Raw genomic sequence first — 19654 nt, forward strand, 5'->3', positions numbered from 1 at the left:
GCAGGGTCAGGAGCCTGCTGAGGGAGAGAGGATCTGAACTGTCACCTCCTAGGGTCCCAGAAGAAAAGCCCTCCAAAAATGAACATATATTAACAGTCTGCTAGCTGCCTTAATGAGTCTGGCACACAGCTGGTCAGCAGCATTGAAGGCCTGGTGAGCTGTCAAGAATGGAGCCCTGGGAAAGGCAGCTGGTTTGCATACAGAAAACCTGGGATGTTCAGAGCAGCCACAAGAAGCCAAGAACAGAAAATATGACCAGTCCTTCATGGCAGAAGGGACAGTCACATGCCAGAGATTTTAGCTGGGAGTGCAAAACTCAGAGCTTCCCACCAGCACTCCTCTCTGCTGTGGCCGCCCATAGGAAGACAAACCAGTGTCCCAGCACTGGCCCTGCAGCTGGCCAGTTTCCAGCTTGCAGGATGGTGACATGAAGCAGAGGCATTCAGTCCACTCCTTGCCCACCTCCATTCAATCTGCACTTTGAGGAAAGGAAATTAAACTGCAGCATCACATTCCAATACAGCAGATGGCCTGCACTGTGGACTGCTCCTGCCCCCAGTAGTATTGCACGCACGCTGCACCACAAGCACAACTGCATGGTTTTCCCTTGCCCTTCTCTATGTGTAAGAGCAGCGCTGATCACTGAGAGCAAACGAGCAGCCCAGAACCTCCCAGGTCTCCATGGGTTGACCAAAGAACAGCCCATGCCACTGCAAGTGCAGTGGTCACTGTGCCGTCTATGTCCTCCCACACAAAGTGTAGGGACTGAAGGAGCATGACCTGTGCTAGGGCTGGAAAGATGACCCACCTCCCCAGGGATCAGGAGCAGAAGGAGAAGGGTGAAACCCCCTTAGCAACAGGCTGCATCAGCTCTCACACACATCCTTGGCACTGTGCCTCTGTGTTGACCAGGAAAACTGGCGGTTGTTGCACAGAGCCCCATTCAGCCTCCTAGGCAAATTCACCACATTGCTAGTGGGTGGATTTTCAGCAAGGCAGACACTCATTGACAGCCATCGGAGCACGGCCCAGCCATTCCCTTGTGCTCAGTACCCGCCCAGTGGGATATCCGTCAGCAGCTTCAGGGAGAGAGGCCCTGTGTGTTTGCCAGTGTTTGTTATGGGAGCCCAAAGAGGAGAACAAAACTGAAGCATGACAATACTTCTAATCTGAGGGGGAACATTTCTTCCTTCATTAATTATTTCCTATGCTATTCCTGGCAGTGACCTTCACCAGGAAGGAAAAAAAAAAATCAGATTTGTTTGTACATCTTTTATTCAACTTCCTATACTAAAGCCTCTGGCTAGAATGAGTAACATTTATATCAGACATTACATTACACTATGCTGTATCAGTGTTGCTGCCTTCTTGTCCTCCTTACCATTAGGGCTTGTTAGCATTAAACCAGTCAATTTGCAGCTATATTTAAAGATTACCCAGGTGCCCATAATACCCGTTTCATCTTTGGAAGTAATACCATGAGGATTACATCTGCTGGCAATCCATCTCAGACTGGAAGGGAATTATCCCAGTTCAGTGCAGAGAAGTGTTTGCTTGTTGCAGAGCAAGCCTCAGCTCCCTGATGGCTTATGATGAAATCCCTTAGATGCACCACTGGCCTTTTACGTACCTACTTACCCTTTTAGAGCCTCCTAGTGTTATTTCTGCTCCCTCCATGCAACAAAGCTGCATGCTGAAATCACGGCCAACAAAAGGCAGAGAGTGTTACCTCTCTGGGTTGGGGGTGATCCTCCTGGCTCCTTGTCAGCCATCAGCCCCGCTTCCCCTGCCCGACCGTTTAAAGTGTTGAGAAGCAACTCCATCAGGGAAGTCTCAGAGGAGTCCTCCAAGAGGACTTTGTACAGACAGAAGCAGGTTGGTCCTTCATCTCTTATTTCATTCAAACTTATTTTCTTCTTCCTTATAAACAGTGCTCACAAAGCATCATCTTTCACCTGAAAGGGGTACTTGCAAGCAGGTTAGCTTCCATATATTTCATTCTTTTTTTTTTAAAATGTGTGTTCAGATCACAGCAGTGGCCTAAGTCTCCTGCCAGAACTGAAGCCATAGCATGCCAGGATCTGTGTGAGTGCCCAGGAAGAGCCCTAGTCCTTAGTTGCTTCCAGCCTAAAAGTGAAACAATCAAAAGCTTAAAAAGTGGTTCATTAGAGGTTATAACATAATAACATACCTGAAGAAGCACTTGAGCTCTATCTTACAGAGTCCCAAGACTCTGCCAGAGTCCTAGGCAAAATGTAGACATCTCACAGACACTGAACATTTTTAACTCCTACACAAATCCTGTTGTTATTTGTCCTTCATTGATGAGAGACATTTGACTTGCAGTATGAGGAGGGAACACTGGCTGCTGGCTGTGCAGAGGACCTGTTTCACCTCTGGACCACGGCTCATGGCATGCCAAGGTGGGCCAGCACAGAACCTACAAACCTCTTTTTTTAAGCAAAACAGCATCACATATCTTGGTGTGAAGGCAACTGATTTAAGGCAAACTTCAACAAGCTTGACAGACAGCAAGAGGTAAGGAAGACTTAAGGGTACTTCATTAAAGTATGTTTATTTTGCTGACATCCCCAGAAGAGGTCATACTGTGGATAGGGCAAACTGTTTCCAATAGACATTGCTCTTTCTAGTACAGGTCTACCTCATTTTCCATGACATGAGAACTTACCACTGCACTTGAGGTTGTATTGCAAGATTTTTGTTTAAAAAACAAGCCCAAGAGAGCCACTTTCAATATAGATATCTAGATCTCCAAATAAATAAACAAACAAATAAGACACACAAAAATAAATACATTTTTTTCAATCAATTTATTGCTGTTTTCATTACACCATCAGAGATAGGCATGCAATGTTTTCAGTGGCTTATTCTCACACTGAAATAATAGGTATGTGTTAACATCCGTTGCAAAATCCTCTCCTTTCATTTGTAATCTTTGTTGATAAAGAAGGAAGAGGGCCTCCCAAGCAAGCTTTTACTCATAGCTACATGTCTCTTTTTTCCAGTGATGAATGAATCCTTTCACAAATGCTAATATCAGCACTTAAACAAGGTGGCCAATGTAAACAGTAACTGCTGGTTCATTATTCTGTTTGGATCCTTTGCCAGTTTACAGATCTTCAGAGCTAGTGTTGATTAGGTAGCATCTTTTTGGAAAAGAATGAAAAGGCACTTCTGAACCAAAATCTCCTTACAGGAAAAGATGACATAACAACTCCAAGAAAGGGGTTCCCTGTGAACCCAACCAGTGTGAGAGAGGAGGAGAGACAGTAAGAAGATGTTGATTTTGATACATGGATCATATCTCACTGCTTGTGTTTCCCCAGGGGATTTAGTGCTACCTCTGAAGGCAGCAGCCAGAAATATGCTTTGATGTATTTTTCATCTAAAGGTACCTACACTGCTAAATTATATTTGTGTGGTTCAAGCACTGAACGAGTGATAGGGCTTTTGTTCCCTCTTCTGCTACAGGCTTTCAGTGTCTTTGGAGAACCAAGAGGAGTTCATGTGCCTCACCTGGGCCTCTCTCAGCCAAGCAGAGAAAAGAGCACTTTCCCACAGAGCCAGCATAGAAGAAAGCTTTGTGCACCATGAGAGGCCAAGTGTCACCATAGTAAGTCCTTCTGAAACCAGTGAAAACAAACTGACACTGGTCAGATTCAAGCTGCCCTAAAACAAATCATGTGATTCTTCAGAAACTACCAGCAACAATCTTCTGAGCCTACTGCTCACACTGATGAGCTGAATAAAGGACTATTTGAAAGGTCATGATTCATTTGAGTACACAGTAACCAGCTTTGCTTTGATTGAAGGAGAATGTGACCTAAATTAGGCCGTCTGACTTTGACCTGAAGAGGACTACAGTTTCTCACAATGATCCTTAGCATAGTCCAAACCTCTCTGGCTGACATTCAACTCTGGCCTGGGACATTTGCCCCAGTAAAGAGAAAATAGACTGCATGGAAATGGACTTGCCAAAAGAAACTGCTGAAGGCAGCAATAGGTTTCTGGAAAAAAAAAAAACAAACGCTTCCTCAGATCACTGGGAACGATCACCTCTCACTACTTGCACTCTTCTTCCCCACGCAAATCAGTACTGCTGGATTAAGCAAGGGGAGGCAAGAGGATGGAAGAGTAAGAAGCAATCTTTTTTGGTAAGGGAACATGTAGAGTAAATAACAGCTGCAAAGACTCCCTCATGTATTGAAGACATCATAATTTGGGGGTTTTCTTTCCAAAACTGGGCTTTAATGGGAAGCGAGTTTCATCCTTTCTAAAGGAGTACTCTACAATGTGCTTGTTAAGCTTGGAAAGTGCTTTGGGAGCCCCTGGGATAAAAGGTGCCTTAGGAATGAAAGCTGATATTTATGATTATTGCTTGAAAGGAACAGAAAGGAACACTATTGTGAAATATGAATGGCTGCTGATGCTAAAAAACATGTTGACTTGGTGCCAAGGAAGATAGTCTCAGCTCTCAGACCTGAATGACAAGGATTTAGGAGGTGCAAGAAGTGGAAAAGACTCCTGCAAGTAACAGCAAAAGCCAACCTAATACGCAGGGCAAATAGATGTCTTGAGGGTTTTTCTTTTCTTCCTCCTGAAGAGCAGACCAATCATCTGCCTCACCTCAGCTGTACCAGCCAAAACAGATGCCCATTAACTGCAGTAAGTACTGCTGGTTTCTAGTCCTCTTACAGGAGGAATCTAGGACAGGAGGGAAGAAAAATATCCTTGGTAAGTGATCAAATATATGGATTGGCCTGAGTAGATTCATAACTTATCTTACTCAAAGGACTATGGAGCAGAAGCACTACAGGCTTTTAGAAAGCTATGAGAGAAGAGAATTGGGCTAACAGGTTCTGCTCCTGTGAACATCTACCTGCATGCTCTCAGCTTGTATGAGTCTCTTCTGTTGATTTTACACTGGGAATATGGCCTACTAATGTGGCACTCTGCAGCTCATTAAGAGGACAGTTTTCCATCCAGACCAGGTATTGCAAACATCTTCACTGCAGGCTCCCAGTCTTCTACTTTTGCCTGAGAAAAACTGAAAGAAAACCTTTTGAAAGAATTCTGGTTCTTCACATCTTTAAAAACGAACTCAAATATGACTCTACTGCGTAAGAAACCTTTACAACAAAACCCAACAGGATCTCAAGAAGTGATTTAAAATAAAAGGATATAGCAGAGAGGAACACAGTATGCACCAGTAGCTGAATGCTAATAACATACACATTTAAATTAGACATAAGGTGCGATTTTAATTTTTTTTTTAACAAGCAAGCATGACTAACCACTACAACAAATTAATAAAAAGGCTGTGTTCTCCCATTCTCAGGCTCCAAATGAAGACGGGATACCTTTCAGAGGCATGCTTCAAGCAGATGTATGCTAGTGGGCTAGAAGAATTGGAACGGCTCTAGGGACAGGGAGTTCACCAGTTAATACCCTGCCCAGGCTATTGGACCTCTGTGTCACTTAGGGAAAGCCTTGCAACCTCTCTGCAGGCCAGTCTCCTGCTTTCTAATGTGGCTATGCCCTGCATCAGCCAGGAGAGCGCTATGACTCTGCCCTCTGAGTTGCTGAATGCCAAGCAGTGCCCTGACCTCACCTCCAACTCCAGAAAAGGACCATTTCACCAAATCAACACTAACAGGACTGGTCTGTACTAATGGCCCCTTCCTGCTGCACAGATGCTGTGCTGGCATGTTGTAAGGGGGTGAAGGTCCCCACACAGCACGTGCTGCTGGTGGTACCCCAGCTGGGGCTGAAGTGCTGAGCACACTCCTGCAAGTTCCTCTTCATTAGCATCTTGGCACAGTCTAATGCTGATGGATCTGTACTAGAAATAACAGAAAGTCCTTGCCTTTTTCCCCCTTCTTTCTCTTTTTCTTCCCTTCAGCTATTTAGGCCAGCTCAGGCTAATCACACTTTCCAACTTTTACTGTCACTGCCATGGCAACCATTTCAACATGCCGCTCATAGACTACCTCTGAGATGTACAATTCCTTTGAGAAACATTATACACCTTGATGGTTCAGGAAAGGCATTAAGAGAACTATCATCTGCTATGCTGACACATTTTTCTACAGTTGTAGCTCTGGAAGCATGAATGTCTTCTTTTAGCCCTGAATACCTCACAATTGGTTCTGTCCCCTTTCCCTCCTCCCCGTTCCCCTCCCCCCTCCCCTGCCAAAACCAGGTTCTTTAAAAATTGACACAGGGACACAGACTTATGGACATGAAGAAGTGCAGAAAGGGAAATGCATTTGGAAATTCCACTCTCTGACATCAAAATTCACCTCTGTGAGAATGCTGCAAAGCCTGTCCTGTTACTGCTTCCAAGGAAATCCTGCTTTGTTCTGTTGTGTCACCATGGAAAAGAAACAAGTTTTAGGACCCTGCTTTCTGGTTTTATCAAGCCGTAGTAGAGAGATGACAGCTCAGGAGTAGGGTAGGTGCTGTTCCTTCTTCCTTTGCAAAACAGCTCCTGTTCAAAAGTGCAACTGCCCCCCAGCATATGAAATTAGGTCTGCATTTGTCCAAGTGCAGAGAGCAAGATTTGATCAGCACTGAAAAGAAGATCTGTCTGGAACATGTAGGTGCTTTTCCAACAGTCACTTCTGAGGATCTTGCTCAAGATTACTGTGACTAGGTTTGCTTTAGACTAGTTGTGATGCCTGCCCCTGACACCAGGCTGGCATGGGAAGGTGCTGCAGTGATGCTACACAGGTGTCTGCCACACTGGTTACAAGCAGATAATTTATTCTGCTCACACTTAACACACTCTTCTTCCAGGTGCAGTTAGAGGGCGGCTCTGACTGCCAGCACCACAGTGTGAAAAACCCACCTTTTTGTTTCTTTATGTAATGGTGGCTGCTCTGCAGGAGAACCTGATTCCACATCTTGAATGTTTTCTTCTATGTGCTTATGTGTGTAGGTTTCAAATATATATTGCACTTGTAATGTTGTGCTGGCCCTTATCAGGTGTAGTTAAACTATCCATTCTTTCCCATCTTTTTTATGCTTTTACCACTGCCTGTTGTCAGCTGGCCACTAGCCACAAACAGGACCTGCCCCCACCACTACCACCTACTTGTCATCAATAAGAAAAATGCTACTGCTACTAACCAAGGTATAGGAGAAATCCAGAAGCACCCACAAGCAAGCAAATGTTGGCACACCCAAAATAACCTGCGTGGCACACTTTATTTCAGATTAAATTCAGACCCCTGATACTAGCCATAATAGGAGAGCATCCTCAAACAATTCTTTGCACCAACATTTTCTGTGGGAACAAAATCTGAGAGATGAGGCAGGAGTCCTTAAGGCAGGCAGATAAATCTGAGCCATCAGGTAAATAATATACTGCAGTTAACCTTTGGCCTGTTGTTTAATGCACGCACACACAGATGCACATGGTTTCATGAACCCTGTAAATGCACTTCTCAACCAAGTATGGTTTGTATGGTTTACATGGTTTATGTACCATCTGCCACTGAAATCAAACCTCTGAGCTTGCTGAAGTTAGGAAATAGGTTGTATTCTCAGAAATATCATGTATAGTCTATGAAATCTCTGGGCCTTCTTGACTGTGTGTAGACCACTTCGGGGTCAACCAGATCCTCAGCTCTCCTTTCTAATCTCCGAACTGAAGACAAAGGTTGGCAGGAGGAGAATATAGGACACAACTGGCTGCTTTTAGCCCACATACTTCAACACTAATCCATTTCTGTAACTGTATAATAAGCATGGACAAAAATATCATAGGTCTGTGAACTGGGAATGCCATCTTCATGATGTGTATACCATAGGCTCAGCTCCTCACTAATTTAAATTTCTATAAACCATTGCAGTGAATTTGGACCTCCTCATGTACCACAACCCCCTTTCCCAGTGTATCCTGTTCTGGCAGTCTCACTGCTCTGTAGGTAAGGATGTACTTGTACCCCCATGTGAGAGAGAGCAAGAAAGGACAAAGGCTAGAGATGAAGCTGAAAGAGTCTTTCTTATATCATGCAGTAGGCAACTTGCCTGACACCAGCCAGATTGGCAGCATCTAGAGCAGAAAATCAAGCCAGTGAATCTGGGCATGTGTAGGTGAGCTCAGTCATCCATCGCTCTAGCTCTTAGTGTGGTTTCAGGTACAGTTTTGGCCCAGGCCAACTAGTGCTCTCCCAAACCATTCCCAAGCACAATCTAGTATGGGCCAGGACTGTGCCCAATAGGTAGTCCGTACATGGCCTCATGGTTTTGGAGTGCAAGAGGGTTTATCTGTCACACCATGACCAGACAGTGTTAGTGAGCTGCAAAACATAGCACCGGTCATGCCTCTGCCTTATTGGCACAGACATAGCCACATGTCACTCAGGATTGTGCCTTGGGCTTTGGCAAGTGACCCCTTCCCTCTGTTTTGATCAGGACAGATCTCTGAGTCAGTCATGCAAATCCTCTCTACCACTTTGTTCCAATGCAAAGTCAAACTAACTTTGGCTACAGGTGGCTTAAGCCATCATATCTGAGAAGTGTTGATACAGCCAGTGCTACCTCCCAGCTGGGAGTGAACCTGTCCCCTGCTTTGCTTCACCAGCCCAAAGCCCAGCAGGTGAGCAACTGGTCATACCTGAGTTGCAGATGGGGTGGGGGATGGTGCCATGCTTGCCTGTTTCTCCACTGGAAGGGCTTAGTTTTGACTTTATACCACAGCAAGCCTCACAGGGCTAGCACTGCAGTGGCAGCAGCAGCAGCCCAACACCTGGCATGCAGCCTCTGCAAGATGCTCCTGCCTCAGTCCTAGCATAACAGCCCTCCCCTCACTGCTCCAGCCAAAGAGGGGCTCAGGCTTGACCAAGGGGATGCCACAGGCTAGCTGAGGACTTTAATTGTCCAAACAGACAGTGCACGAAGACAGCATAAGCATATGCTATAGACACAGCCTCAGTGAGTCTGTGGCACAACCACGAAATGAAGCTGAACATCCTGAGGATGCCAGTCCTCCCTTCCTTAGCCTGTGACTATAAACCAAACCTTGCAATGGCAGGAGAGCAGTGGCATTCAGTTGTTTTGTATTCATTTGATAAAAAGGCAAGGGTGCCTGCACAGTAGATCTGCTGCAGTTTACCTCCTGGGAGCCTGCATTAGCAAGCACCCTACCTTAGAGGCAGAACCATCACTCCTCCACTGCCTGGGTAGCACAGCATCTTCTCTCCACAGTACTGAGCTAAGAAAACCACCATTTTACAGGCAGTGTGGAAATCCATACTGTGTACTCTTCTCATTTCCTTTGGAATCTAGTGTTAGGTGTGGTCTTGCTTTCTAGTGATATATGAAAGCGATTGGGAAGAAAGTTAAAGAATGTTTCTCATATCTACTTAAGAAACATTCAGGACTTGTTATGTTCCAAGCGGAGAGATCAAGACTGTTCCAATAGGGCAATTCTTATGCTCCCAACATATTTATTGATGATCTTGATGAAGACATAGAGAGTGTCATCGGTAAGTTTGCAGATGACTCCAAGTTAGGTGGCAGTGTTGATCTGCACGAGGGTAAGGAGGCGCTACAGAGGGACTTGGATCGATTGGATCAATGGGCCAATGTTAATGGGATGAGCTTCAACAAGGCCAAATGCCAGGTCCTGCACTTGGGTCACAACGACTCCGAGCAATGCTACAGGCCTGGGGAAGTGTGGCTGGAAAGCTGTCTGGCAGAAAGGGACCTGGGGGTTCTAATCAACAAGCAATTGAACATGAGGAAGCAGTGTGCCCAGCTGGCCAAGAAAGCCAATGGCATCCTGGCTTGGATTAGAAATGCTGTGTCCAGCAGGAGTAGGGAGGTGATTGTCCCCTTGGATTCAGCTCTGGTGAGGCCACACCTTGAGTATTGTGTTCAGTTTTGGGCACCTCAATACAAGAAAGATGTGGAGGTGCTGGAGCAAGTCCAGAGGAGGGCAATGAAGCTGGGGAAAGGCCTGGAGAATAAATCTTATGAAGAGTGACTGAAGGAGCTGGGGCTGTTTAGTTTGGAAAAGAGGAGGCTGAGGGGAGACCTCATCATTCTCTACAACTGCCTGAAAGGACATTGTGGAGAGGCTGGTGCTGGTCTCTTCTCACAGGCAGTAGTGATAGAACAAGAGGGAATGGCCTCAAGCTGCGACTCAGTAGGTTTAAACTGGACATTAGTAAAAACTTTTTCACAGAAAGAGTGGTCAGGCATTGGAATGGGCTGCCCAGGATGGTGGTTGAGTCACCAACCCTGGATGTGTTTAAAGGTTGGTTGGATGTGGCACCTGGGGATAGGGTTTAGGAGTGAACCTTGTAGAGTAGGGTTATTGGTTGGACTTGCTGATCCTGAGGGTCTTTTCCAACCTGAACATTTCTGTGATTCTGAGACCAGGAGAGATTGCATAGAAATTAAACATTGCAAAAACTCAAGAAATAATTGCAAATTGCTTGAGTTATGGCAGGGAAAACGCTTGAAAGGGTTTTGAACCCTTTTTCTTCTTCCTAATAATGAGCATTTTCTGTTTTGCAACCATGCTTCTGGAATAAGAAGTCTCAGAGTTTGGGGACCTGTTCACACTGGGAACAGTCATGTGACCTTTCAGATCACATTCCTCCTATTTTTAAGAGTATTAGTCATCCACTTTGAGAGCAGAACTAATACCATGTTTGCTAAATGACTAAATGTGCACTATGAATAACCAGCAGTGGGTACTTAAAACAACAGTTACATCCAAGAGCACACAGAGAATCCACAGCTAGCACACACATAGAAAAAGCACAAATAAATAATACTACTGCATGTAACTTGCATTCAAAAGACGATCTTAAGACAATTCACTCACAGGAAGAAAGGACTACATTCATTGGGTAGATTATTTCTGAGAGATAGTTCACCTAGTTATTTAGATATGTAGGACAGCTGTCAAGAGTGCACAACAGCTGAAGACTTAAATTTGAGAAAAGCCCAGGCAAAACTATGAGACAAAGAGGATACAGCACAACTCTGTTGGAGCTTAGCCAATACACTACACAGAAAACTTCAAGAGCGTTGCACTACAACCTTGCAACTGTGTCACTGGCGAAATGAGAGGTTTAGGAACCCTGAGTAATGCCTAACTTGATAACTAACATGTTACTCAACTTGGCTTCAGGGAAAGCAAAATACAAGCCATGTGTGTTCTTAGCTCCAACACATTTGTGAGACCCAGCCAACATGAGTAAACTTCCTGCACCTCAGATCTCACCAATGCTTCCAGCAAACTGCCACAAGCAGTATCAGTTCCTGGGTCAGGAAAGTGGTACTTCCCACATGATGAGGACTTCCCTGCTCAGTAATATCAGTGCTTCAGGAAGCACTTAGCAGGACAAGATAGATGTAGTCAGTGCACTCAGACCATTTTGGTAAAACCGTATGAATGCACACATCTGTTGGAAGAAAATCTGGAGGAGAGAGGAGAGGAAAAGTGAAGGGCAAAAAGGAGGGCAGAACTGAAAGAAGTAAAGTATAGACATCAGTATTAGAAATTAGACAGCAGGCTATGTGCCTCTGTAAAAGAAAGACAGAAGCACTCTGGCCTGTGTAAGCTCCACATTTCTGGCAGCAGGGAAAACAGAAATGGTAACAACAGTGCAAAGAATGATGTGTGATTTATGGGCCAGAGCGCAGAGAATTAAAGGACTTTGAGTTCCCACGTGCCCTTCAGTTTAGCATTGAAGTCCCATGATGATGGGATGATGATGTCACATGATGACAGCACTGGTTGCACTATGCTTTTGACTAAACTCTCTTAGGGAGAGGATGGACATTATCAGCAGGAGGTGCCTGGCTGTAGTAACATGGCAGTGTCAGGGCTTGCTCCCTGCCAGAAAACCTTACTTGTGTCAGCATAATCAGAAAGAGACAAGTGCCATGCCAGAGGCAGTGGCTGAAAGGTCAGTGAGAAGGTGGCAGGTAAAGGTGCAAATATCACTTCCTCATTGCAGCCTCCATGAATGGCCCGGCCTGTGCTATACAGAGAATGTTTTGAATGGCAGAGCACAAGCAATGAATCATCTTATAAATACTACTGGTGTGTCCCAGCCTCAGTGTATCATCAAGCCTTCCTTTGTGTCAGTTACTCATTTGGATCTGAATCACCACCACACAGGTTTCTCCTCACACAGGCTGGCATGGTCAGCAGAGCTAACTGAATGTGCTCTCACCATTTCACCCATGATCCAAACAGGCCTGCAAGGCTGGTGCTTGCAGCTTTGCCGTACAGACCCCAGCAGCACAGAGGATTCCACAGATCATGTAGTCTGTTGGGCTCTGCACAAAAGTCAGGCAGCAAATTGTTAAGCTATCACTGTTTCCTTAAAAAATCCTCAAAGCACAAAGGGTTGCCAGGCTAGAACAATGTCAGTAGTGAACCAGTGCCTCCAAATCACAGGATAATTGAGGCTGGAAGAGCCCTCAGGAGGTCATCTGGTTCAAGATCCCTAAAAAGCCAGGTGTGAATGCCCCTCTCCTCATCCTCAAAGTATGAGCCACTAACACAGAGGAAATGGAAACCCCATGCGAACCCAAGGAACATTTGTGCTGGTGGGCTCCAGCTAAGATCAAACAGGTAATGAGAGAGCATGAAGGGAAAATCCAGCAATACCAGGTAGCCAGAGGGTCAGGTCACAGGAAAGACAGAGTAAAATGAGGGGAAAAAAACAGCAAAACCAGAGGGGAACAGAGAGAGATGTCATGTCTGCTTCCTCTGCTGTCAAAATGGAGGCAGGAAGGGTGGTGTGAAGGCATTTCTCCTTTCTCACAGTTTGCTGTGCACACCAAGGCTCTTGCTATACAAAGGAGCCACCTCCTGACACCACAGAGGCAAAGTAAGAACCAAGTTTGCTCCAGCTGGAAGCAGAGCATAATCCTGGCTCCACCCTGCTTGCACAGTCCTTCCTTTCCAGGCATTGAGAGGTGTGGAGGGAAGGAGGCAACCCTCATTCCTCTCTAGGCCAGATGGGGGAAGGACTTATCAGGTCTCACCTCCACCCCATCATTAATATCAAATAATAATAGTATTTAGCACTTCCATAATTACCTTTTCACTCTGATATGCCAGGCACAGCTGAATTGGAAGTCATTAAGATCATTACAATGAGCTTCAGTGCATCCTTTCAGTTGAAGGCATTATTTAGCCAGCCCTAATTTTCATCGTTACATCTGAATAAGCACTCTGCATTGAGGTGAGGTTCACTGATGAGACACTTCGGCATAAAGGCAGTCTCCTACTTGCAAAGACAGAATAAGTGTCATTATGCATCATGTTTCACCAGACTTCAAAATGCCATGGAAGGTAAGTCAGGGCTACAGCTGACTCCACCTTCAACTCGTAACAGCTGCTGAGCTCTTCCCATGGACTGGCACTTGGGGAAGATCTGCTATGACTTCTACATATAACAGCCATTTCTCAGCAGCTGCCATTCTGTAGGCCTTCAACGGTCAGTAACAGCAGTCACCACAAGCCCTCACTGCAGGTGTCAATTCAGCAAGAATTCGTCTTAAAGTGGAGGTAACAGAAGGCCAGTGGCAAAGGGAACACCTTGCACCAGGCACAGAACCATGAGTCTTGGGTGACAGGTTGGACTTTGATGATCCTTGAGGTCTTTTCCAACCTTATTGATTCTCTGATTCTGTGATTCTGACCTAGTGAAGGTTCTGACAAAGATACGGGCTGATGGCCTGAGCTCAGCAGGGGGCATGTGGACATATAGGTGCGCTGGACTGCTGGGGCCAGTGAGCAGAACTGCATTCAGAACCATCTGCAGAACAGAGACCTCGTGGTCTTGGGGGTATTTTTAGCCTTACTGAAGACTTCTTTGTTCAGCTTTCTGATAAAAAATAATTAAGTGCCCCTTTAATTGTGGTTACCTCAGTTCCCTGTTTATAAATGCAAATAAAAGCACTTCATTTTTCCCATTTTTTTTCATCCTTTATATTTGGGCTGTGAAACCCTTGGGAAAACATCAAGATGGACCTGTCTTATTAATTATAAAAGTAATATGCTGGTTTTGTCATTGAAGTAAGAGGAAATGTAGGCACACAGAACAAACACTTGCATTGCAATTTCTTATGTTAAAAAAAAGAATAAAAAGATATAGAGTGTAATACTTTGGCCAAGAGCGAAGGTAAAATCACAGCAGCTGACTCAGTGTAACAGAAAGGACATAGTAGAGTTGGCAATGTTTCAGCCTGCCTTCTCAGGAACTTAAACATGGGAATATGTCAAGAGTAGGATATCATACTCAAAACACTGCCTGATGAAAAAAACAAACCAAACCAAACAAACCCAAAGAGTTACTGTTGGCCAAAAGCATTAATTTCAGCAGTAAGGAAATTTTTCCAGCAAAGCATGAACACAAACTAGTGCTTATTTCTTCGTGCTCAGTTAGTCAACATTATGTATAAACCAAATCAAGGCAGAGAATCTAACCCTGCACTGCCAGCCCCAAATACAGCTAAAACACTCTTCTAATGTGTTTGTGACCTTGACCTAACCATTCAATTACTATTCCAGAAGCAGGTAAAAACACAAGAACTGGACAAGACTCAAAAGAAGCTTCAGCACAGTTCAGAAATACAGTTAAGACACAAAGCTGCTTGTCTACTTCAAGGCAAACTGACATGCTGCAAAAAAACATTGAGGAGCAATGACATTTCCTGAGCTCTGATTGTACCTGCAGTGGAAAGGAGTTTCCCATGCCAATTCCTTACTTAGCACAAATATTCTGACAACCTTCTCCATTCAGAAATCAAGCCTATCTAAGCATTCAAATCTAACACCTTTGGTCAACATGTTTCAATGCCATAATCAGTATCCAAATTTTAATGTGGCTTTGTCATGCTGAAGCAGACTTCGATGTCCCAATACAAAAGCTATTTCTCCTGCAGTCAGCAAACAGGAAAAGTGCCAATACATGCATTTGATGTTTTGCAATTGGTGGGATTGTGTGCTGGCATTTCTTGGAGCACTTTGACCACTGCATGAATTTATAAATATGACCCAGCTGAATTACAGAAATAACATGATCTGAAAGCCAGATTCTAAGCTTGTTTAATCTGAAATAAACATAGAATAACTCATTTGGCATCAGGTAATTTACTCTGGTTTCACCATGAAGCGATCCAGGCCACAGTTATCTTTTTATGCTGTTTGATCTGAGTTTAGTCCTTGTCAACAGGGTATGTTATAACACAATCATGCAGCAGTCAACAGAAAAGACAGCATGCCAGTACAGTAAATAGTGTAGTACCAGCCCTAGGGAAAAGTTTAGCAACCTTATGACAGGTAGGGTTTAAGCGTGTGAACCCAAGCCTTGTTTCTGAGGCAATTTTTGCTTTGCTGGTAATGCAGTTGGGCAGGGCTAACTCTAAAAGCCATTTATGCCTGGCCAGCTCATAGCTAATTCTGAGTGAAAGCTGTGACAATGAAGCTGTTTCCTCCTGGCCAAGGCAGCCAATTTTCTGTGACTGGTTCAGTAAGGTTGCTGCCTGCTGTGCAGACAGGACACTGCAACACACTTGTATGACTTGTCTGACCTCTCCTCCCATGTTTCGGTTGTTCCTGTCATAGTGCATCCCACAGTATTCTGCACCATGCACTGCTGCACTTGGTAGGTGTGTTCAAGGAATTCACCTTCATCACTACTGGTCTGTGGCATCACTGCCCACATTTTCCCAGAATCACTCGCCACTGACATGGCCAGGCAGCATGGCAGGTAGCATCATAGCTGCTGCTCAGAAAATCTGCCCTGTCGCAGCTGAGCATCTGAATGGTTACCTGCTGTAGCTTTTAGCCGGATACAAGGTCACAGCTCTGAGAGTAACAAGAATGTGTCTTTGATGGCATTGACATAAATTACCTGTGGTTTCTTGCCAAAATAAAAAATAAAGAATGCCAGAAAGTGATGCCCTGTGAAGAACAAATTAGATCCCACTTTGTGTTCTTTCAGCTGTAGAGAAAGGTTTGAATGTCACTGAATTCTACACCTGCAACTGTCACCCAGCCCAAAATGAACAAAACCAGGCTGGTGGCTACATTCATAAGTTTCCCACTGAGCTGGTTTTGTTTTGAATTTTATTTTGATCCATTTATGTATTCATTTCAATAATTATCCTTCAGAATCACAGATCAGCTTTAAGACACTAATATACTGTCATTCATCACCTCACATTTTCATTAAGCACTGTCAGTAAAAGCATGTCCTCTAAATCTATTGGGACTGTATAGAGCTGGTGGGAGTGAGAAAACTAAGCTGAAGGCCAGTCTTGAGTGGTTGCAAGCATTTGCATCTGCTCTTGGCCTCCATTTGAGGTACAGGCAGCCAACCTCCCAACAGAGGCACTTCAGTGGTTACGTGGAGAAAAGAGACAGTGGTCCCTGCCTACTTTCAGAAGCAAAAGTGCGTCCTCCTGCTCAGACTGCATCCTGAACCCCTCTTGACATTAAATAGCCTTACTCTCCCAGGCAGAGAGCCAGGAAAGTAGATCTGGCCTTCCTGGAAGAATGGATTTATTGATGCTGCACTGGGCTGAAACCACTAAAATTCTGGGCCAGGAGGGAGGAAATTACCAAATCAAGTCCAGCATGATTCAATAATGCAAACTAAGCTTTATACAGCTTCCTCTTCCTAACCCCCATTCCTTCTCTCTGAAAGACCCTTTGCATGTTTCAACCAAATAGAAGCAGTGATCTAGACACCAAGAAAGCTTGCTGATGCTGCTGCCCATCAGTGAAAGACAGAGGATGTAAATCAGACAAGGTGCAGGTAGTCAACTCATTCAGGAAGGCTTCCCGAAAGCTCCCCACTGTGCTCAAGCAGCAGAAAAAAACCCACCTACCCAAGGACTGACACACCTTTACCTCCCACTGACATCAATCTAAAACTCAAATGAACAGAACCCCATGAGCTTGGCCTCATTTACACCAGTTTTACACAGTTATTTCCTTGGGAAATACCCCATGTTTACAAAGGCATTCCCAAGATCAAACATGGCTCAGCCAGCACTTCAGAACACTGCTAACATCTAGGTCTTTCTTCACTGACAAAAGGCCAACTTCAACATGGTGAGAAAGCTACTTTTCCTCTCCCCCAGACACTTTCAATTGAAGTTTAAGAAGCTCACAAATAGGAAGGCACAAGTAGCTAGGAGCCAGCAGACCCTTTGCTTAACACATGAGCAAGCACCATGCAAACCTCCCCTGCAGTCTCACAGCACCCAGGCCCTGACCAGTGCATACCACCAACACAAAGGAAAGTTTTCACAGTCCCCTTTCGCTGAAGGGTTTCTGCTGCACTGCCATGGCTGGCTTAGGACATTGAAGTCCTCCTTGCAGGAAATGAAAGCACCACTCTAAGCATGCACTGCGCTTGAGCTGACATTGGCTTATTCCTATTTTCTATCCCTTGTCATGACAGCTTAAAAGAATTTTGGCCTATGCCTAGTTTACAAACTCAACTCAGAAAAGAAAAAAAAAAAACAACTCAGGTTTTAGGTTGCTGACCAATGCCCAGCAGGTTTGACCCTAGTCATTAGCTGTCCAGGTGATTCACTGAGAGCACCAAAACAGAAAATGCCTAAGTCTTGCTCCATTTCTCACTCCACAGACAACCAGTGAGTATACCACAGCATACTACACTGAAGAAATCTTCTCCATCCCAGACATTGTAAAAATACTGTAGTGGTACAAGCTGGAGCAAGGATATGTGCAGAAGTCCCAGACAGCCTTAGAGGCAGAATTACTCATTTATTTATCATAAAACTCTGATGAAGTTGTTCTACTTATATTGCTATAGGGCAAGGAGGGGAGAGAGACAGAGTTTTTACATTTCTAGGAGACTTGTTTTAGCAACTGATGGCATACAGGCACAGGATTCTCCAGACTTCCCTTAGCTCAAGAATATGAAAATCTGTTTTCCCATATATCATAATCTTGTGAACCACCTAGTCAGGTACTATTTAAAAACCTAGGCTTCAAATGCTTCTTGGCTGGTTCTCTGTATCGCCCTGTCACAGGGAAAAGGACCCTTGCATTGAGATATCATTTTCCATCAAAGTTGTCTGAGCTGGCTCTGTCCCTCCCTCAGAGATTAGATGTATCTATAGCAAGGATCATGAATTGACAAGATCTCAAAGAAGAAAGTATCTTACACATGTCGAATTATGTAAAGATAATGGAAATAAACACCAGCTTAATATTTAAGGCCTTTCTGTGCACTGTTTCACTTGTGTCTACTAGCCTACAGGTGCCCTACAAGCTAAGGATACTTCAGCTGACTTGTTTTTTCATGCCACCCTCACATGTTTCTAAATGCATCTCTCCTTTTGAACACGTGGTAACAGGTACTGGCTTGCTTACACACACAGCAGTGTTATTAGTGACTGTGCTAAACACATGCTGCACAGGTGAGCCCTGCCATATTGTCTGTGGCTACAGAGCCATCACCCCACCCACTTCACGTTTTTCTCAGTGTAACCCCTGATACAGCCCTATGCAATGCCTGGCCACTTTCAGATGAAAGCTTGCTCTTCCTCTCCTCCACCCTTCTGAGCTCAGCAATCAGGAACACAGAGAAAAATGTCTGGCTATTTGTGCTTGGGATGAGCAAACAACCAGCCCACACTGTCCGGCAGTGTGAATACCAGGTTACATGAGGACATGCCAGCAGAGCTCACATACCATTGCTGGGTTATGAGCACTTCAGATCTGACTGACTCTGCTCAGGAGACTAAAGTATAAACATCACTTTTCTGGGAGGAGTGGCTCCCATCCAAAAACTTCCCCATCTTAGTCACAGGTTAAAATAAATAAATAAACAAACCTGTACTAATCTCCCAGTCAGCCCACTTGCAGACATGTGACGGGCATCGGCCATCACCCCGAGGTGAGACACAGACCCAAAGGCTGGATCTCAGCTTCACGGTGCTCCAATGGCACACACAGGATGCGTAGCAGCCCCTAAGTGGGATGGCATGGACTTTGGCTTGCAGTGTAAGGGAACACCGCCCTGGCAGACAACAGAACCCAGCTGCACACCACCTGCTCCTGGCTCCACACTTACATAAGGGAAATACTGAGGGGACCAGGACACATTTAACTCAGAAATCCTCACATGACCACATGCATCCAAAGCAAAGCAGAGCAGACCTGGATCTGCTTTCTCTCCCATGCAGATCTACATCTGGGAAGCAAAGCAAACAGGAGCCGCTGCACAGCAGGGGCCCAAGATAGACTAAGAGGCCTGGGGAACAGAAGGACTAAGGCAGTAGCTGCCTCTTCTCCTGTCCTTTAGTGAACAAGAATAGCTGTGCTGGGAGCCAAGATGGCACTCTCGGGCAGGATCAATCTAGACTTGCCCTGTTTCCTGTCCTCTATCTTGCAGGATCCTCTGCTGGCCCCTGTAGGCAGCATAAAGAGCTAAGTAGACCTTGCATCTGATGCAGCACAAATATCCATACACCCCTGCCTCACAAGCTGTGAGTCTGGCCAAAGTTCCTGTGTGTGCATGAAAGACAATCCCAGTGTTAAATATATTCCTCCTCTTTATCCAAACTAGAAATGGCTTCTCAGCCTACAACATCACCTGGCTACATC

The sequence above is a fragment of the Indicator indicator genome, chromosome 2, assembly GCF_027791375.1.
Source record: "Indicator indicator isolate 239-I01 chromosome 2, UM_Iind_1.1, whole genome shotgun sequence".
In the NCBI taxonomy this organism is placed as follows: domain Eukaryota; kingdom Metazoa; phylum Chordata; class Aves; order Piciformes; family Indicatoridae; genus Indicator; species Indicator indicator.